We start from the raw sequence: 23342 nt of genomic DNA on the forward strand, positions 1-23342 counted from the left end.
ACTCACTGGACTCCTGCTGTGAATTGCTTTTTAGCACAGCCGCAAAGCCAGACAGCTTGTCCTGGATGTTAGTAGTGATAAGCTAAAGGGTGGACATACAACACTGTGCACCATCAACTTCAAATCTGTCTCGTGTCCTTACAAACTTAACACACTGCATGTGCTTCAGCCAAATGGTCACTTCTCAAAGTCCAAGGGAATAGTTTTCAGTCCAATCCAGCAGGACTGTTGTCAGTCAGGGTATGTCTCCACTGTCAGTCAAGAGCAGCATCTAGTCATTCTCCTAGGGTTAGACATGCTCAGTTAGCCATTTTGGTTGGTTTTGTTCAAGAGTTCCATATCATTACAGTACGAGGAGTGGTCCTGGTCAGTTTTGCAAGTCCAGTGCAACCATAGAGTCATAGAGATGTACAGTATGGAAACAGACCCTGCAGTCTAACTTGTCCATGCTGACCAGATATCTTAAATTAATCTAATCCCATTTGCCAGTATTTGCCTATATCCCTCTAACCCCTTCATATCCTTGTACCCATCTAGATGCTTTTAAATGTTGTAATTTTACCAGCCTTCACCACTTCCTCTGGCAGCTCTTTCCATACACGCACCATCCTTTGGTGAAAAGTTACCCCTTAGCTCTCTTTTATGTCTTTCCCTTTTCACCTTAAACCAATGCCCTCTAGTTTTGGACTCCCCTACCCTAGGAAAATGATATTGGCTGTTGACTCTACCCATGCCCCTCATGATTGTATAAATCTCTGGAAAGGCATCCCTTGGCCTTCAACACTCCAGCAGGGGTTGTGTCACTGTGATTGAGGTGCCAAAAATATACAGACAGATGGAAGAGGACAAGATACATCAACAAGCCTCGGATCAGCAGCAACCTCCAGAGGCTGTTGAACAATCTCCACCTGAAGAAGTCCCAGCTGAATGTCCGTTCAGGATGTGCAGAGGGTATAGGAGGCCATGAGTCTCTCTTCCTCAATGCCACTTTCTTCAGATGAACAACGCGCAGGGTCACAACAGACTGAGAATGTCCCAGGTCACTGTCACAGAATAAGGTCATCTGCTGGAGTGGGACCTGTGACTTGAAGGGGTAGGTGACCATCCCATCCCAGTAGTTGCCAAGGTGACAGCTAAACTATTTTTTTTTACAGCACTGACTGCTTCCAAGAATCTACTGGGGACCTGTGCTTGAGATCTCTCAATGCTGAATGCACAAGTATATCAGGGCTGTTACGGATGCTAATTTTGCCAGATTACAGCACTTCATCTCATATCCCTGTGATTGTACCCCAGCTTCTCCCAGGAATCTCTCCATAGAATGCTATGGAGGTAGACAGGTTGCATTGACAGTGCCTCATCATGTGACTTCACCAAAGGAGATGGGTTCTAGTCCATCAACATAGAAACTATCTGTGAGCATTGGTCTGCTCAGGGTACCCTGGAAATTCCCTTGATTCAGTCCATTTGGTGTTGGTACAGACACAATATTTCAATGTACTTTTCTTTTACTCATTCATGAGATGCAATGTCACTGGCTGGGTCAGCACTTATTGCACATTCCAAATTGCCCTTGAAATAAGTGGCTTACTAGAGCCATTTCAGAGGGCAGTTAAGTCAATGACATTGCTGTGAATCTGAAGTTATCTATAAATCAGACAAGGTAAAGGTGAAAGTTTCCCTTCCCCAAAGGAGCTTGATTATCTAGATGGTTACACAGTCATCATTAAACTATTTTTAAATTGCAAATTTTGACTGAATTCAAACCATCTGCCATGATAGGATTTGAACCAATGTCTCTAGAGCATTACCATGGATCACTGGATTACTAACCAAGTGACATTACCACTACAATGATGACTTTATCCTTGAGAATTCATGCTCCTGCTTCATTTCAAGGGCTGGATGGTTTACAATAATGAATACTTAGAGACAAGGGCAACCCTCTGTGACCAACACCCCATTACAAAGCCCCTTGACTGAGGCCAAATTCATCCTTGAAGATGAGGTTGCAATGCTTGGGTCCACCTGCAGTTGGGTCGAAGGAGGGCTGAGTACAAAGGGAGTGAGTCAGTGGTAGAGGTGTGGTGGAGTGTCCTTGCACCTTCAGAGTGGAACATCACCTTCAACATCTTAGAGCATGGCAATGTCGGTCACAACAACTCTGACAGGTCTCACTGACACCCAGTTCCGATAGATGGGTTCAGTGATCATTAACTGACTGTAAGTTTGTTTTTGATCAAGAAGGAAAGCAGCCTTCATGTTTCTAGATACAAGTGCAGCTTTTGTCTGTTCGATTTTTAATTGTTTTTCTTGTTTTTCAGTAAAACTGAAAGCTTTCAACAATTTGAAGATGTTTCAATAATCCCACTTGAACAAGGATAAATGCTGTACAGGTTGGCCAGCACATGCATTTCGTTCATGTGAATTTGCTGTAACGCCATCAACAAATTGGGGACATTGTTTCGAAAGCACAAACTTTTGCTTATAATGCGATTCTGGCCCCATAAGTTTACATGGTGCTGCTGTTGTACGGATCTATTACGTTATAGCAGAACCAACTGTACTACAATGGGCATTAGGGAAAGCACAGTACTCCCTTACACTAGAATCTAACATGGTATGGCACAAAGGATGGGCAGCCTTTGGAGTTTGATTCACGTGGCTGTAGTTGCAAGGATGGCCATTCAGAGAGGTAAAATTGCAATACATATTTGAAAGTGAGATTCCATTTTCAATGAAGTGTCATCTATGCAACTTATGTGCCCTAGAGACTTTCTGGTTTTGTTTCTCTTGTCCTACATTTTCTGTGAAGGACTAATCACGGCTGGCAGTGACTAACCTCTGAACATCCCAGCAGCACCGAGTATCTTCGCTGCTGGCATATGCGAGATAACGCAAGAGCAATTCATGGAGGCGTGGTGTGCATATAATGAGGTGAGCAGCATAAAATTGAATGAAATAATTTGGTAGAGCTCACAGAGAGAAACCTTCTATAAACCTCCCTGAGATTGTTACACAGCCAATTTTTCACAAAATCCAGCCCCTTCTTTCTGTTTCCTTATTACAGTATGATGCTGCAATGTAAAAAAAAATCACTTATTATTTGAAAATATAATCAAAGTTGTGTAGTTTCTACCCAAAAAGGGGTTGTATGATAGTGTAAAGTGAGGCCTTGTTACACAAGACCCCACTTTACATCTCTCCTAAATTTTATGATTTGAAATAAAAATCGGTGGAGATATGGGACATGATGTCGATGGAAAACTCATTATCATTGCTCTTACAATGTCACACAAAGTCAGGTTCCACCTTCACCCTGCCACCCTTTTTGACTGTATTCCAAAATTTGTGTCAGTCTCTAGTAAGTACTATCCCATCATAAAGTGCACCAAATATCCATTTGCCTGTTCGTTCAATATATGCACATTATCAAAATATAAAGAGACCTTTTGCATGTTATGCCATACCCTTCTGTTAAATTGATAAACAGTGGTTACTAAGAATTATATCAAGCCTGCCCTGAAGTGTGCTACATTGCTCAACAATAGTGCAAAGGAACAAGCATCTAATTTTCAGCCACTTTAAAGGTTTCTTGGAGCTTTAGCCCCTGGAGATGTAGTCCAACGAAAGTGGGAGAACCAGTGGGGCTGCAGAGCTGACATATTCATTTATCAATTGTTGAGTAGAGCTAACAATTGCCAATAAGCTCCGTAGGGTGTGAAATCACATTTCTTTCTTTTCCTTGAAAGATTGCCAGCAAATGACACAAAAGCAGTAAACAAGCAAAGAATGTGGCAATGTGACAAAATAATAAAAAGATCCTGTTGCAATGACGAAAAGTGGAAGCACAGTTTTACGCACATGAAGAATTTAATGAGCCTTATTAGGTTTCAGAAACAAGTCTGGCACATTAAAAAAAAATCCATTTTGATGGCAAAAGCTTTTGTTAGAGTTTTGTGGTTTTATGCTTGGGCAAACAATTTCATCATTGCAATAAATTCCTGTTTAAGTGAAAGAATCAGTGTTGTTTCGGCAGTAGTGATTTATAGTCCAACATTATGACATTCAGGGACTGAAAAAGACTAGATTCATTTCAAATTAGTTTTAAGCAAAATTTAAACAGTTATACATTCAATCTAATATCAAGAAAGGAAGGCTATTCGGCTCCACAAACCATTGCTGCCTGTTATTCGATCATATATAATCAGTACCTCAACCACATTTGCCTATATTACTCTTTGATACCTTTACCTGCATAAGTTTAGCAGTAACAAAGAAATATTTCAGAATGGTATTTGAAACTACTGCAACATATTTCAACTGCAATTTAGAAATCACCTGCTTGATAACATGCAAGTTACAAATATTTTCTCATCAACCTGTTATTGCACACCTCTGGAGCAGGTGAAGCATAAACCCAGGTCTCCTGGCTGAGAGGTAGGGACACTGTCACTGCACCATAAGAGCCTTAAATTATAAATACATTCCTGCTGTTTCATTGATTCTTCTTCCTGTAAAAGGTAGCAGTGTTTTTTTTTCTATTAAAAATATAACATGGTATTCAGCATCTGGACAGAAGCACAGACTTTTTGGGAAAGTTTTAACCCTCAAGTAGGTGATTTGGGTATAGCTAAGTGGGAGAAAAGTTGTGATTTTTACAGCAGAAGTACAATCTGATTCCAATACAGCCCCACTCTGAGGTGTGTTTATGCAATATCTACACACCATAGCTGAGGATTTGGACAATTCAAGAACTTTAGTATTTATTGGTTTAAATAACATTAATCAGGTCTTTGCCATTCCATCTGCCACCATTGACAATCACTGCCTTCAATGCTAACACGCTGTGTCAACAATTTGTGCCATCTATAAGTTACATTTTAACAACTTATCAAGGCTTCACTGATGACAGCTTCCAAACCCACACTCCCTACCACCTAAAAGGACAAGGGCAGCAGATTCATGGGAACACCTTCACCTACACATTCCCCTCCAAGCCACACACAAACCTGACTTGTACAGTATACATAATCCCTCCTCACAGCACTGTGGGTGTCCCTCCACCCACAGGTCTGCAGTAATTCAGGAAGGCAACTCACTATCACATCTTTCCAGGGCAATTGAGTATGGGCAATAAATCCTGGCCTTGCAATCCAAACCCACATCCCTTGAATACAAACAAAATAATTGTTTTCAAGTTTACATCACATGATCAACAGAAGTTTTTCAAATGTTCAGGAACTTGCACAGCGAAATGAATGAGTTAGGAATATAGGAACAGGAATAGTCCATTCTGATCCTTGAGCCTGATCTGTCATTCAATGAGATCACAGCTGATGGGTGGCTTAATCCCATGTACCCGCCTTTGCCCCATTTCCCTTAATGCCTTAGCTGAACAAAAATTTCTCCGTATCAGATTTAAAATTAAGAGCTGATCTAGCAGCAACTGCTGTTTTGTGATAAAGAGCTCCAAATGTCTACCACCCATTGAGTTTAAGCAGCAGGCTCAGCTGGAAAGTTAAACTTGTATGCATCCCTTCTGAGTACAGGTTCATTGATTGCAACTGATGTCTCAGTTCTATCTGGAAATGAGTGTTTGTGTGGATACAACATTTGACAATTTCAGAGGCTTTCAAAGTGAATAGCTCAGGATGGGAAACCACACCCCAAACTGGGTCATCAAACTTATATTGATAGATTGATAATGTGCCTCACTATCCAGACAGGCCTGAAGAGCCCTTTTGTACTTTCCAGCCATGGTGTCCAGGATGATATATCATGATCTGGTGTATCCAAAACAGCATTTCACAGTGGAGATGAAGATGAAGAGGCTCATCCCACAGCTGTGGATGGAGGGATCATAGATAAGGAGTAGGAAGAGGAGGAGGTTGAAGATGAAGACAGGGCCCCTATTTTAAACTATAAAAGCAGACTTTTATGCATTCTACATCTATCAATAAAAATAAATTCTATCCCTTTGCATCAAATAGCTCTTCAAGCACCCATCCACTCAGTGTATATCTATACAATGGGTTTTTGTCATGCATTGGTATTCAATATGAAACAAATGAAAGGAAGAGTTGATAAATTGGGGCACAACAATGGTAACATGTGGAAGTTGTTCTAATCAATAAATTATGTGTGGCTTTATAAGAAAAAGAATCAATAACAACATTTTTCTTAAGCAGCTGTATGTATACACTTGGAGAAAGTGAGGACTGCAGATGCTAGAGATCAAAGCTGAAAAATGTGTTGCTGGAAAAGTGGACCAGGTCAGGCAGCATCCAAGGAACAGGAGAATCGACATTTCGGGCATAAACCCTTCTTCAGGAATGAAGAAGGGCTTATGCCCAAAACATCGATTCTCCTGCTCCTTGGATGCTGCCTGACCTGCTGCGCTTTTCCAGCAACACATTTTTCAGTATGTATACATTTGGTGAGTTATGAAAGCTTGAAATTATACTTCCTATTGCTTCTATCGTGTGTGTTGTATGGTTTCAGCAAAGGTAAGGGCACAATGCCCACATCCCTGCCCTGACTAGTTAGATGCCTTTGAACATATCTCCTGAGTTTGAGTCCCTGATAGTCTGGCCAAATGCACCTTCATTTGCATTGATGTAGAGCAGACACGGCTATCGGTGGACAAGACTGCATTTTAGGTATTGGTTGGAATGGAATAGTGGGGCCAACAGGTTAGGAGTGAGAGCAACCTAAACAGAATTTCTACTCCCACATCCCTTTACATCAGCATCATGGACTAATGTGACTTCAATCTTACCACTCTGTTGGACACCGGCTTGTGGAAGTCAATGCTACAATGTAAGCTGGCAGATAAGGATTATTTTCTTCTCTTTATACCCAGTATGTTTCCTCCGCAAGTTTGATATCCAGGGCTTTAAATCAGAAGATTGTCAAAAAAGATTTAAAAATGGTGAAAAATGCTATCTCTGATAAAATAGTGGACTTCATCAAAAAAATAATGTTTCCTTGAGAAGGATTCGGTAGTACATGTTATATATGGTAGATTTTGCAAAGGAAGTATTTATTTAAATGGTTTCTGCAATGTTTAATTTATTTGTGTCCTCCAATGTGAAACTTGCTGCTTGCCGGTGTTGCTCTCATTCTCTTCACTAGTTGTCAGAGTTGCACATGTCATCATGTTTATGTGCAAGGCCTTAAATTGTTGGAGGTAGGTTCACTAATTCACTGTTATAGAATTTGGGTTCAATCAGGGTCAGCATATGTTTGGAGTAGCCACTGTTTTGTCAGCTGGAGGATGCTGACCCCAACTGGGAAAATAAAACCGTTTGGTAAGCAGGATCGAATGCTTCCAACTGGTCACAGCTGACCAGCCAGCAACCAGTGCTCATTGATTCCAAATAGGGGCAACCAACTGCTGGTTCTATAAGGCAATTGTCAATTGTTTCAAACAGGCATGTATTTCTTGCTGAGGTCTGTTACCCTGTCCAAAGCAGCTTTCAGAGGATGCATTGCTTTAGTTAGTTTGCTTTAGAGCCGTGATTGAAGTTCTATAAAGGTGGTTTTTATCTTCATGCTAGGCAGTCTCACAACTCCCTGTGCCACCAATCCACTGGTGACCAAGTGTGAATCTTGCCTTCTCTTCATTATTGTGGAGTGTAAGAATGGCACAAATGTCAGAATCATATGATTGTCCAGTATTCTCAACCACAACAATAATACATGGTTGAAGTCCTTATGTCCAATTGAACAGAGCTTGGAGAAGATTGTGCTCCTCGACACAGTCACCCCATAGCTGGCCCCACCACATGTCTGCCTGTGTTCCCTTGTTGAGAAATGAATTGTCAGATGAAAACCCAACTGACTGTCTGAGTGGACCTACCATGAAGTTAGTATCTGTTCTGGCTTGTGGCTGTATGTCCTAACTCAGTCACACTCAGAAGAAACAAGGTCCTCTAAGGTGTTGTCCTCATGCATGGCTAAAGACTCTTGTTGCATACGTGAAAGCCTGGAAGCAAGAAGAAAAGAATGGTTTAGTTTAGTCATCGCAAAGTCACAATCTTGACCATCATCACAATAGTATTCTCACCCTTAGTCATTGACTAAATAAATTTAGGACATATGTGGTCAGAAATATTTGTCATTCTGTCACCTCCAGTCTGCAGCCAGCACAGGGAGAGGGAGCCCATTGTGGTAGAGGAGATTGAGCCCTTGTGGATATTGCAAGGACAACATGGCTAAACGCCTAAGTAAGACTGTAATGTTGGACTTTTAACTTTACTTCTTTTTTTATAAATTTTGTACCTCAGAATTTGTACCCAGGTACTTTTATAGGTAAGATGGTACTGGGAATGGTGACTTTGCACATTTTTCACTGTACTCCTATACCCCTGTATTTGAGTACACATGACAGTAAAGCCTAATTTTAATTCTAATTCTGCACACTCCTTATGTCTTCATCTCTGACTAGGAACATCTGGATATGTTATTTGTCTCCAGGTATTTTCCTCTGTATCAGTGAGCTGAATGTTTTAGTGATGATCCACTTCCAGTCCTTCATCTCTCCCTTGTGCCTTACACTCTTCCCTCCTACATGAGGAGAATATTCTGAAAGTGAGTGTGGATGAGGTATTCAGCTGGTGGATGCAATGTAATTGATAAGGGTGAATATGACACTGATGTATTATAATATACAATGGTTAAATTGAACAGGGAGGTGAGAAATTGGATAGTGTTCACAGCGGTCGGGCTATTATGGTGCTACTCATCATCCTACCTATCTTTTTTTTCAAATCAACTTGTTCAGAAATATTACCACACACTTGTGGAGCAGGCTGGGACTTGAACATAGGTCTCCTGGCTCAGAGAGAAGGGCACTGCCACTCTGCCGCAAGAGCCCTGCCTCCTACTCACCACTGGTGAGTCTTGACAAATGCAGCATTTGTCTTACATCATATGCTGTGGTTTGTTGCATGATAGCAATAAGTGACATAGACTAGTTAAGCATGGTTACTGTAGATTAACAGCAGCCAGAGATGACAATCTGTCTCCAACCTTGTGTAAAATTGTGTGATTTCTCCCAGATGACTGTATGACATTAACAAAATGTGTAGGGCCCAGTTTAACTTTCGATATCAACCCTCTCAGATCCATTACTTTTGATAACAAATACAAAGTCCATAGAATCCCTGCAGTGTGGAAACAGGTTGCTTGGCCCAACAAATCTACACCGATCTTCTGAAGACCATCCCACCTAGACCCATCCCCCTACTCTTTGCGTGTAACCCTACATTTCCAATGGCTAATGCAGCTAACCTATACATCCCTGAACACCATGGGTAATTTAGCATATCCAAGACCCTAGCTTGGATATCTTTGGACCAGAGAAAGAAACCGGAGCACCCAGCAGAAACCCATGCAGACACAGTGGAGAACATGCAAACTCCACGCAGAGAGTTGCCCGAGGGTAGAATTAAATCTGGGTATCTGGTGCTGTGTGGTAGCTGTGCAAACCACTGGGCCACCATGCTGTCCTGTGAAGACTGAGTGCTCCTGGAGGTTGAACAGATGTAAGGATTGATATGATAGAGAACAGTTGGAAGATAGAGGGAAGAGAGAAGGGTGAGTGTCATTTTTACTGAGCTGGTTAGTTCAGTAAAACACATTGTATCAATGACTTGGTCACAATGTCTCTGCTGCACTTCTCCTCAGCGACCTCTAACCATGCCTTCTTGTCAATAACAACACGTTTCCTCCCCCATAGCTGAAGAAAGCATAACCCTCCTGTTCCTGAATGCATCCAGCAGCAAGTCAGGTGGTGTATCATTAACTCTGGCTTTCATTCTATGTCCACCATTATCCCATCCTGCACACCTCCAAATTCCATTTGGGCAATCTACCTTCACATAGATGGAGCTGTCTCATACAGATAACCAGCTTGCCTGCTGTTGAGATTGGAGATAGGGAAGGAAGTCAAAATTAATTGATACAATTGAGATTTTAGATTTTAACTCGCTCATTTAACTTGAAGGTTTCACCTACTCAATTCCATCAAGCCCTGTAATGATATTAGGGTCTTGGCTTTTAGAAATTATAGAGTATAGTTAAAAGCACAATCTGAAAGTTATTGAGTTATACAGCAGGGAACCAGACTTTTTGTTCCAAATCATCCATACCAACTGGATATCCTAAACTGATCTAATCTCATTTGCCAGCATTTGGCCACATCCTTCTAAACACTTCTGATTCATGCACACATTCCAACATCTTTTAAATGTTGTAATTGTGCTCACCTCCACCATTCCTCTTAGAATCATAGAGTCATAGAGATGTTCAGCACGGAAACAGACCCCTCAGTCCAACTCGTCCATACTAACCAGATATCTCAACCCAATCTAGTCCCACCTGCCAGCACTCGGCTCATACCACTCCAAAGCCTCCCTATTCATATACCCATACAGATGCCTTTTAAATGTTGCAATTGTACCAGGCTCCACCACTTCCTCTGGCAGCTCATTCCATACGCACACCACCCTCTGAGTGAAAAAGTTGCCCCTTAGGTCTCTTTTATATCTTTCCCCTCTCACCCTAAACCATTCTCTCTAGTTCTGGACTCCTCCACCTCAGGGAAAAGACTTTGTCTATTTATCCTATCCATGCCCCTCATAATTTTATAAACCTCTAGAAGGTCACCCCTCAGCCTCACACTCCAGGGAAAACAGCCCTCACCTATTCAACCTTTCCCGATAGCTCAAATCCTCCAATCCTGGCAACATTCTTGTAAATCTTTTCTGAACCTTTTCAAGTTTCACAACATCTTTCCCATAGGAAGGAGACCAGAATTGCACGCAATATTCCAACAGTGGCCTAACCAATGTCTTGTACAGCCACAACATGACCTCCCAACTCCTGCACTCAATACTCTGGCCAATAAAGGAAAGCATACCAAATGTGTTCTTCACTATCCTATTTATCTGTGACTCAACTTTCAAGGAGCTATGAACCTGCACTCCAAGGTCTCTTTGTTCACAACACTTGCTAGGACCTTACCATTAAGTGTATAAGTCCTGCTAAAATTGGCTTTTCCAAAATGCAGCACCTCACATTTATCTAAATTAAACTCAATCTGCCACTTCTCAGCCCATTGGCCCATCTGATCAAGATCCCATCGTAGTCTGAGGTAACCCTCTTCGCTGTACACTACACCTCCAATTTTGGTGTCATCAGCAAACTTACTAACTGTACCTCTTATGCTCACATTCAAATCATTTATATAAATGACAAAAAGTAGTGGATCCAGCACCGATCCTTATCGCACTCCACTGGTCACAGGCCTCCAGTCTGAAAAACAACCCTCCACCACTACCCTCTGTCTTCTACCTTTGAGCCCATATCCAAATGGCAAGTTCTCCCTTTATTCCATGAGATCCAACCTTGCTCACCAGTCTCCCATGGGGAACTTTGTCGAATGCCTTACTGAAATCTATATAGATCACATCTACCACCCTGCCCTCATCAATCCTTTTTGGTACTTCTTCAAAAAACTCAATCAAGTTTGTGAGACATGATTTCCCACACACAAAGCCATGTTGACTATCCCTAATCAGTCCTTGTCTTTCCAAATACATGTACATCCTGTCCCTCAGAATTCCCTCCAACAACTTGCCCACCACTAAGATCAGGCTCACTGGTCTATAGTTCCCTGGCTTGTCCTTACCACCCTTCTTAAACAGTGGCACCACGTTAGCCAACCTCCAGTCTTGCGGCACCTCACCTGTAACTATCGATGATGCAAATATTTTAGCAAGAGGCCCGGCAATCACTTCTCTAGCTTCCTACAGAGTTCTCGGGTTCACCTGATCAGGTCCTGGGGATTTATCCACTTTTATGCATTTCAAGACATCCAGCAATTCCTCCTCTGTAATCTGGACATTTTTCAAGATGTCACCATATATTTCCGTACATTCTATATCTTCCATGTCCTTTCCCACAGTAAATACTGATGCAAAATACTCATTTAGTATCTCCCCCATCTCTGGCGGCTCCACACAAAGGCCATCTTGCTGATCTTTGAGGGGCCCTTTTCTCTCCCTAGTTACCCTTTTGTCCTTAATGTATTTGTAAAAACCCTTTGGATTCTCTTTAACTTTATTTGCCAAAGCTCTCTCATATTGCCTTTTTTTGCCCTCCTGATTTCCCTCTTAAGTATACCCCTACTGCCTTCATACTCTTCTAAGAATTCACTCGATCTATCCTGTCCATATCTGACATATGCTTCTTTCTTTTTCTTAACCAACCCCTCAATTTCTTCAGTCATCCAAATTCCATAGACCTACCAGCCTTTCCTTTCATCATGACAGGAATATACTTTCTCTGGATTCTTGTTATCTCATTTCTGAAGGCTTCCTATTTTCCAGCCGTCCCTATACTTGCGAACATCTGCGCCTAATCAGCTTTTGAAAGTTCTTGCCTAATACTATCAAAATTGGCCTTCCTCCAATTTAGAACTTCAACTTTTAGATCTGGTCTATCCTTTTCCATCAGCATTTTAAATCTAATAGAATTATGGTCGTTGGTCCCAAAGTGCTCCCCCACTGACACCTCAGTCGCCTGCCTTGCGTTATTTCCCAAGAGTAGGTCAAGTTTTGCACCTTCTCTAGTAGGTCATCCACATACTGAATCAGAAAATTTTCTTGTACACACTTAACAAATTCCTATCCATCTAAACCCTTAACACTATGGCAGTCCCAGTCTATGTTTGGAAAGTTAAAATCCCCTACCTTTAGCACCCTATGATTCTTACAGATAACTGAGATCTCTTTATAAATTTGTTTCTCAATTTCCCTCTGACTATTAGGGGATCTATAATGCAATCCCAATAAGGTGATCATCCCTTTCTTATTTTTCAGTTCCAACCAAATAACTTCCCTGGATGTATTTCCGGGAATATCCTCCCTCAGCACAGCTTTAATGCTATCCCTTATCAAAAATGCCACTCCCCCTCCTCACTTGCCTCCCTTTCTGTCCTTCCTGTAGCATTTGTATTCGGGAACATTAAGCAACCAGTCCTGTCCATCCCTGAGCCACGTTTCTGTAATTGCTATGATATCCCAGTCCCATGTTCCTAACCATGCCCTGAGTTCATCTGCCTTCCCTGTTAGGCCTCTTGCATTGAAATAAATGCAGTTTAATTTTTCCATCCTACCTTGTTCTCTGCTTTGTCCCTGCCTGTCCTGACTGTTTGACTTGCTTTTGTTCTCAACTGTACCAGTCTCAGATTGATCTCTTTCCTCATATCTCCCTGGGTCCCACCCCCCACCTTACTTGTTTAAATCCTCCCAAGCAGCTCTGGCAAATCTCCCTGCCACTATATTAGTCCCCTTCCGATTTAGGTGCAATCCGTCCTACAGGTCACCGCTACCCCAAAACACCTTCCAATGATCCAAAAATGTGATTCATTCTCCCATGCACCAGCTCCACAGCCATGCATTCATCTGCTCTATCCTCCTATTCCTGCCCTCACTAGCTCATAGCGCCTTTATATTAGTAAGTTAATATTAGCATTTGTAAGAAGTGATGCTTTTTTCAACAGATGCTTGGTCAGATGAATCCCGTCTTCCAAGAGAGGTGACTATGAAGACCTGACAGGACAGGGTTTCTGTGGCTTGAGGAGTGAGTCCTGAAGGAGGGTTACACCTGAAACATTGACTTCTCCACCTCCTAATGCTGCCTGGCTTGCTGTGTTCTTCAAGCCCTCTTGCCTGTCTACTTTGGATTCCAGCATCTGCGGGTTTTTTTTATCTCTAACCAAGTTTGTTCCACTGAGGAGTGAGTTCAGCAAGAATTCCATTTTATTTTTACAACTGTACAAGCAGACTGACTTTGAGAATGATCTATACTGAGCACACATAGAAACTTCTTTATCGGACGATATTTCAGGTTAGAGGAGACAAGACTGCACACCTCTAGAAACACAGAAAACAAAAGCAGAGGGAAGCCATTTGGCTTATTGAGCCCATTTACTGTTCAACATGATCATGGCTGATCCTCTATCTCAAGATCATACTCGCACTCTCAGTATTTTCCTCAAAACCTTTTGTTTCTTAGAAATCTATTTCCATCTCAAATGCCTTGTGACTTGCCCACCATAACTTTCTGCAGTACAGCATTCTACAGGTTCACCACCATCTGAGTGGATAAATTGCTCCTCATCTCAGGTGTCTTTTAAAGGATATATCCAAGGGTCATGAAGTAACGTGATCACTTATCCTGGAGGAACAGGCAAAATCAAAGCAGATAAAATAACAGGCTGAAATGTATTCCTTGCAATCCTATTTCTAACCAGTGCAACATCAACCATGAATTCAGTCTGCTTTCTTTCAACTCAAGGGGTAGTGTGGTGGAATTGTCTCTTCAAATGACAGGAGAATATTTGATTTTATGCATAACTGATCTCCTCACAAAGTCACATTTCTAGAAATCATGTGTATCAATATCTTAGCCTCCAACTTGATTTCCATGCGGTCAGCTACAGAGAAAATAAATATTCTTAATTTTGTTAAAAGTTGAATTTCAGCTCATCAATGCTTATTCTATCACATCATTGATTTGTGCAGTATCTGTGGCATCAGTTGCATAGATACAAATCTGGTGATGTCTCTTCCTAGGATTGTTTCAGCAGTTTAAGAGGTCAACTCTCCTACAGTCGATTCCATAACATAAGCACTCAGTATTTGTGCATTCCTCAGACATTCCTCTCCCTCTGCTCCCACTTGGATTCATCTACTTTATTCCCACTGGTTTGAACAATCCTGTTAAGTTTTACAGCCTGTTGTTTTGATGTTATTTATGAATGAAGTATTTTCAAATGAGCAACCAGTGTACTCTATGAATTACATAGTCAAAAATAGTCTGTTCAATCTAAATTATTTTGACTCTCTAATTAAATCTCTTAAGTAGCATAAGACTTTTAACACATTAAAATATCCCAAGGAGTGTTACAAAAGCATAATCAGTCCAAACATTGATGTCAAGTCCCTTAAAGGGAATATATCAAAATGTGTTTAAAAATGTAGGGTTTAAGTGGTCTTAAAAAGGAGAAAGAAGTGAAGACATTTAGAAAATGAATATTAACTTATGGTCTTTCAAGCTGTTATTGCCTCAAAAACTGTTTCCAGTTGGCTGATTGCTAACATGTAAATTGCCTAATCAAGCATTCCCTCACGAGTTCTGTTCTCATTGGGAAAAGAGGTCAGGCAATTATTATCAAAGGGTTGTAATCCTATCTCCAGCCCACATGTTCTTCAAACATTTCACTTACTGCAAGACAATGTATTCTGTAAAAGTTGAGTGTTAGACCTGGATCAGAACAGTCCACTCATGAGAAAGTAACTTAAATGTAAGAACTGGAGTCAAGGAATATTGTTACAATTATTAGATTTCCATCTTTCAGAACTGCGTCTTTAAATTTAAGATAGGATCAAGGAGATCACGTGACCTGTTCTGCAGTCTATCTAAGTGAAAACCTGGATGTTGACTGCTGGAAGTCAAAGAAAGGTTTAAATTGTTTTACTGGGAAGCAGAAGAGATAATGGGAGTGACCTGCATATTTCTAGTGAAGATTGAGTCCCCAAGTTTCCAGAAAATTTGGAATTGATTGAGAACAAGTTATAAACACTTGTGCTTTCAACTGTCCATTTCATCTCAAGATGAAAGAGTGGTGGACTTTCAAAGATAGAGAATGAGCATTACTTGTTAGATACAAGGCTCATGTGATTCAGATTGCCACAGGAAGATGTTGAGGAAGCCATTGTAAAGATCAGGTTGCAATCTTTCCTAGAATATCAGTGAATATAAGTCTGTTTTTGCTCTGTGACGGACCAGGAGAGATGAAGAAACTGAAGATCAAAAGATATGTATGGTTAGCCAGGAATGTGAGTAAAGGTTCACGCCTGGATTGAAAAGACTAACTTCATGGGGACTTAAAATTGGCTGCAAGAATTGTTGCATTTAGAAGAGAAGTAGTATCTCTTTGGAAAAAAAAACTCAACATACAAGACATTTCTAAGATTGTAAATTACCAGACTGAGAAAAGAGGAGACTAGGAACAAAACACCAGGAGCTAAAAGACATTCTGGATTGATATTCAGAAAATTCTATGCAAAGGACAGTGTAAATATACGCATGAAATGAAATTCTTCGAGTGGGTTAAGGAATATTCATTCTGTGGGTTAAGGCATATATTGTCTACAAACATAATATCTCATCAATAGTGCTTTTAATAATTTTTTCCAGTAAACACCTTAAAATGTGAAATCGTGATGCGTCATTTCTTCAGCTACTAATTCCAAAACAAAATTTATTTTTGAAAGCTCTTGGCTCTTACAACAAAAGTTATGATTAAAACCGTACTGGGGGGGAAAAGGTCAGTGACTCGGGTGGTGCAATTATAAAGTCCTTCAAAGTCACTGAGAATTGTAAAGAATTTTCCTGATTTGCACAATAGCATAAATTCAGAATGTGTAATTGATTTATGGCTGATCATAAATATTGAAGTTGTCAAAATGGTGTTGTCATGGGAGGTTCCAGTTGACAGATTTAATTTTGCTTGACAAACATTGAGAATTCCCTGAGTATTATCAAGAGTAAGAAAGCAATAAAGGCAGCTAATGAACATAGTGGATTTGAAATATATTTACAGTGCAGGTTTTTAGTGAGAAAAGCTGAGGGACATCAGAACTGAAATAGACGTGCATAGTCTTTGTATCAGAAATTGGAATAGAAAGAGTGGGAGCAGAATTGGAGAAGACAGAGATGAAACTTGTTCTTCAGTGAAAAGTCATTGAGACAAGCAAGAATGCGATGAAGTGAACAGAAATGAGACGTGAGGAGATGTCATAATGTTGCAGATATTTAAGTTGAAGCTCAAATAGGAAGTAATAGCATAGTTCTGTTGTGTCAGAGGCTGCAGTGAGGTTTTAAGCGATGGTTTTAGTCTGTCAATGAAGTCAATGAAGAGAAGAAAAACAAATATAAGATGTGTCTTGCTTGAAAACACATACAAAATCCAGCATTTCCAACAATGCCGTACTCCCTCACTACATAACTGAAGTGTCAGGCTGAAAGATGTGTTCATGTCTCTGGATGAGGATTTGATCCCACAGTGTTCTGACTCTGATATAAACTTACTGAGCCAGGCTTAACCATAACACCCTAAGACATAGGAGTAAAAGCAAGGCCATTCGGCCCATCGAGTCCACTCCACCATTCAATCATGGCTGTTGGGCATTTCAACTCACTTACCCTACTCTCCCCAAAGCCCTTAATCCCTTGTGAGATCAAGAATTTATCAATCTCTGCCTTGAAGACATTTAACGTCCTGGCCTCCACTGGGCTCCGTGGCAATGAATTCCACAGGCCCACCACACTTTGGCTGAAGAAATGCCTCTTCATTTTTGTTGTAAATTGACCCCCTCTAATTCTAAGGTTGTGTCCATGGCTCCCTGCCTAACAGAAACAACTTCCCAGCATCCACTCTTTCTAAGCCATGCATTATCTTGTACGTTTTTATTAGATCTCCCCTCAACCTTTTAAACTTTAATGAATACAATCCCAGGATCCTCAGTCATTCATCGTATGTTAGGCCTACCATTCCAGGGATCATCCATGTGAATCTCCGCTAGACATACTCCAGTGCCAGTATGTCATTCCTGAATATGTGGTATGACCTCTTCAAAAAGTGTTAAAACTGGTTTTCTTGATAAGGTAATGGAGGAGTTTAAATGAGTGAAAGTACAGTTAACTGATGTGGTGGAGGAGTCATAAATTCCTTTTGAAAGCTGCACTAAAAGGGCCAAATGGTCTCTATTACCTGTCATTATGGTAGCTTAGATCCACTCAGACTATGTACGTGACTACTGTTCACTGCCACTTGCTCTCATTACATAGAAGACAAGAAGGAATTTTAGTTTTAAATCGTCACGAATTGTTAATTTTAAAACGTACTCAAGTATTAAAATTAGGTGACGTGAAATAGTTTATTTCCATCACAAAGGTGTGAGAAGTTTCTGCTGATTGAAACCGATCCACCACATCTGCTAATTAAAGCAGAGCACACTTCTGATCAGCAGAACAGAATGGCTTTGACATTCATCTACTTCAACAGTGCAATGATTCATGCCTGCCATTTCTTAGCCACATCAGATATGCAGTAATTTGATTTGCATATCAAAGGCAAATTCCACACTGTGATGCAGAATTTGATAGTAATTTTCTGTGCTTCAATGGTATTTTAGGGCTTTATCACTGCTGTACCTGATATCTATTTCAGCACTACTAATGTTTCTGATCTGATACACATAAAAACACATAGAAACAGAAAGATTACTGTCCAGAAAGAGGCCATTCAGCCTGTTGCATCCTTACCTGGTCCTCTGTAAGAACAAGTCATTTTGTCCTATGCCTCTGGGGGGCTTATCTAATTCCCTTTTGAAAGTGAGCATTGAATCTGCCTCCTATCAACTTCTCAAGTAGTGCTTTCTAGGTTCCAGCCACTTGCTGGGTAAATAAATTATTTTTCTTGTTAATTTTGACTCTGTTTGTCCAACACCTTAAATCTGGTGTCCTCTGATTCCTGGGCCCTCCTCAAAGGGATTGTCTCTTTCTACTCTGATTAGAGCCTTTGTCATTTTAAACACCTCTCAATCAAAACTCTTTCAACATTTTTGAATAATATAACTCAGCTTTTCCAAACTCTCCAAGCTGAACCCTCTAATCCTTGGAAGCACTTCGGTGAATTTGGTCTCATCTTTTCTAAGACTTTCAGATCCTTTCAAAAGTGTTTCAATAGTACAGTTGAGGCCAAATCTATGTTTTATAAGCATTCCCCGTATCTTTCTTGCTTTTGTACTCTTTGCCTCAATGTATAAGGCCCAAGGTCTTGTATTCTCTTCTGCCTTAACCTGTTCTACCAACTTTAGTGTTTTTTGCACGTATACCCAGGATGCTTCCGCTCCTGCACACCATTTCAAATTGCACTTTTAGATTGTATTACCTTCCTATTTAGATGTGATACTTCAAATATTGCTGCATTAAATTTCACATGCCACATGTCTGCATCTTCCACCAATCTGTATATGTCCCCTTGAAGTCTCTCAACATTCTCACAGTTTACCACAGTACTCAGTTTTGTGTCATCTGCAAATTTTCAACTTGTGTTCTGCCCACCAAAGTCTAGCCTATTTTTAAACAGCAAGAGAAACATCAAACAGAATACCATCCCATCAAACCCAATAATGTACCTTGCTCTAGCCCAAAAACAATGATTCCCCATTATTCTACTTCCTGCTATTTCACCGATTTACTATTGTTATGTAAGGATGTAAGGATCTGAAAGGGTTAAGGGGAGTGCCTTAAGCCAAATTGCATAATGATGTTATATGGACTTGCTGGGAACATGTAGGTTTAGAGTGAAGGAGGAGTGAGACCTAACATTCTGATCTTCCTTATGGTGTCTTGTAGCAATGTCTATCTTATCAATGTAACCTCTAACTAGTTGTTAATGTTCAACAAAGTACATGCTGTGGGTGGGCCAAACAGTGATTGTCCTCTATCACATGAGGCCAAATAAGACTTGTAAATCCCAGTAATTAACAAGGACAGTGACAGCATACCTATGCTGTGGTGAGATGAAGATTTGGTTTAGCCACACATACAAAATGGTTAACAGTAGGGCCAGAGCTATGGGACGTGTTGCTATCACCAGATTCCTGCAGCAAAGGGGTAGGGAACTTGCCAGTCAAGGTGATGGAGGAGCCAGGTTCATACTGAGGGGAATGAACAGATGACCCTGATGGAATACATGGTTTCAGCTACTGATACCAGATCAATGGACCAGAGTTTGAGAGAGGCCCTAAGGTACATTCTGACTGTGACCAAGAGCCCCTCATCAGTTTGGGGCTCAGCACTAGCTGAGCTTTCAGTTGTCCTCTGACTGACAGGGCTCTCAGCAATCGGTTGTGAGAATGTATATGTGCTCATTTCATTAGATTGTAAACCCGAATCTAACAGCAAGTGCTGAGGTCACTGTCTCTGGACTAGTGGAAGGAACTGGGGGATTATGTGATTGTATCTCCCCAAGTGTTCCATATCATTTTCCTCATAGATGGCATGCTGGCTAACTTTGACTGATTGGCTGTGGACCTGTTTGGAAAATACTCAGACATCCCTCTAATGCACAATTTTCGTTATGCACATTTCTGCATTACATACATTTCCTGTACACCCAGTTTTTAATATTTGGTTAGAGAAATCCTCACACTGTTGTCATGACACTCTGGCCTTGTCTTCCACAACAGAGCATCTTCCCTACTGCCCAACCAGGGCCACCACGTGCTCCTCTGCAGGAGTCAATATGCAGATGCCTGCGATTCCTCCACCCTTCATCAACTGTTCTCACACATTGTGCACTCTTTTGTCTCGCAGGTAGATAAGAGGATTGAGTTCCAGCTCAGTGGGCACCCAAATCCTTCACCTCCCTAGTAAGTATTCCACACATTACTTTCCGGCACTTGTACAACATTATGATATGGAGTTTGCACATTCTCCTTGTGCCTGTGTGGGTTTCCTCCGGGTGCTCCGGTTTCCTCCCACAGTCCAAAGATGTGCAGGTCGGGTGAATTGGCCGTGCTAAATTGCCCATAGTGTTAGGTGCATTAGTCAGAGGGAAATGGGTCTGGATGAGTTCCTTTTCAGAGGGTCGGTGCAGACTAGTTGGGCTGAAGGGCCTGTTTCCACACTGTAGGAAATCTAATCTAATCTAATCTAAACTGTACAACATGACCTGCTCTCATAAATTCAATCCTTCTATTGCATCAGTTGTTGAAGCTGGGAATGTGCACCTCTCCGGTTGCACTTACTTTAAAACAACATCTTTTCATATTCTTCATTTTTCACTGTGGACAACAACTGGAAAGACAATTTTCAAAATTTCTGTGGGAAATGGGTGCCTTTTTGAAAAAATCATACTTAACAGTTCGGGTTGAAGTTGGAAAGAGAGCGGAGCTGATGGGTGCATGAGAATCTATATCATTGTGTGGAGACATTGGAGCCAGATGAACTGTCTCCATGTCTTGTGTGTTCAGGGCAAAATTGCCCAGCAATATTGATTGGCTAGCTTTTCCATTGGCCACTTGGAAAGCATGTGAGAGAGCTCTACTTAACAACAACTCTGGGGTTCGAGCCTGAGGAGGAGACCAGTTCTCTGTGTAAGCAAAAGCACCAGAGAGGATCTAACTTCTGAAGGGAAAGTATCAAGATATATATCTATCCCTCTTTTGAATGAAAGGTACCAGCAAATTCAGATTGTGCTTATTGTTCTCACCCACCTTTTCCCGCAAATCTTTTCTCACCATGCCCCTGCTGAAGGAAGGGAAAAGAAAACCTTAGTGCATTCAAATACTCAACCAGTAACCAAAAGATTTGACTTTGTTGAAAACAATTTTGTGCCTTCAGGAAAAAACTAAACATGGATTGAAGGAAACGAGAAGACATGAAACTAAAACAATTACTGATTCCTGTCCTCTAGACTGGCACTATATTCTCACCATTTTTCTCACCTTTAAAATCCATTTAAAATGGATTTTATATGTATGTGTGTGTGTATTTGTTGTCTGTGTAGTTAAGAAAGGGTAAACTTATAGGCTTTCAATCAGAAGTTCATATTTCTTCTCTTTCATCAAATAAAAACTGTTTTCTTAAAACAAAAACTGTTCATGGGATGTTGGCATCATTGGCAGGGACAGGGTTTATTGTCCACCCCTAGCTGCCCTGGAGAAGGTGAGGGTGAGCTGCTTTCTTGAACCACTACAGTCCAGTTGTAGGGTCAAAGAATTCAAAACATTAATTCTGCTGTCTCTCTACAGCTGTGTTTCATAGAGTCATAGCTTCATAGAAATGTACAGCACAGAAACAGACCCTTCAGTCCAACTTGTCCATGCCGACCAGATATCCCATCCTAATCTAGTCCCACTTGCCCACACTTGGCCCATATCCCGCTGAACCCTTCCTATTCATATACTCATCCATCCAGGAATTTCTGTTTTTATTTGTTTCAGATCACCAGCAACTACAGTGCTTTGTTTCATCTGTTGGATTAGTGTTCAGGTTATTGATGATCGCTGTTGCCATTTCTTTGTAGTGTGTGCCCACTACCCTGGCAGCTGGCCCAACTCTTATATCCTAGAACACTCTCATGGACTGCATTTGAGGGTTCAGTTGGTTTACAAGGCTGGTTGCTGGGGGACAAGAGCTATCCACTGCAACCCATGGCTCATGACATTGTCCCTGACTGATGCTGAGCACAGATACAATGTTGCCCCATGATTCAGCCAGGACTATGGTGGAGCAGGCGATGGGGGTGCTGAATATGTGATTCCACCACTTGGGCCACCCTAGGGTGCCTCCAATATAGTCTAGACAGAGTGGGCTGCACCTTCCTGGCTTGTAGTGCTTGGCACAACTGGAGCAGGCAATGAGGTGATCTGCTGGATGCTGAGGAACTGGGGACTGGGAACAGTGTTCTGAAGAGGATGAATGAGGACACTGGGGAGGAGGACACTCTCTTTGTGAATGACACAGTTCAGCTGCATCCAGGTGCTACAAGCCTGACAGGACCTGACTGGCACCCAGTTCATCAGTGCAGCAGACCATCAGACTGTTTAAAAAAAGCTCGTTGTTGGAGGTTCCAGAATCTGGTTTGCATTGTGAGGGTGAACTTCAGTCTCTACTGGGTTTTATTTAGAGTTTCCTTCTGGCTTTCTGTAAATAGGCTCATGTTTGGATTTGTCAATGCCTCTCACACATGTGATGCTCCCTTACAGGTCTACAGTGGGTGCTGGGGACAAGGCAGAGCTGACTTAGAGGGTGTTCAGACAGGAGGTAGATCGGGATGGGTGACATTAGTCATGAAGTGGTTAAATGCCAAGTAGGCATGAGAGAATGGAATTGTATAAGTGAGGGGGTGAGACAAATGTCAGCTATATGCCCAGGAGCAGCATGGCTTTGTGGCTACGATATTGCAGATGAGGGGCAACATTGGGTCGTCAGCCCTTGTCTGCTGGCACAGTGGCCTTTCAAAGACGGAATGGGCTCAGAGGCTGCCAGTTTTTTTTTAGCTAGGTACTTGCTCAGTGTTGAGTTGTTCTGGAAATGGTACATGGTAAGCTGGGGCTGGAACTGGATGTGACATGCGCTATTACCACAGGATGGGTAGTTATGAGTCAGATACGGTCATGAAATTCACAAGATCTTACAATGGGAATCCATTTAAAGAATTGGACGCAATTCAGACTTAGTGAGAAATC

This window comes from Chiloscyllium punctatum, chromosome 15 (genome assembly GCF_047496795.1).
Source record: "Chiloscyllium punctatum isolate Juve2018m chromosome 15, sChiPun1.3, whole genome shotgun sequence".
Classification (NCBI taxonomy): domain Eukaryota; kingdom Metazoa; phylum Chordata; class Chondrichthyes; order Orectolobiformes; family Hemiscylliidae; genus Chiloscyllium; species Chiloscyllium punctatum.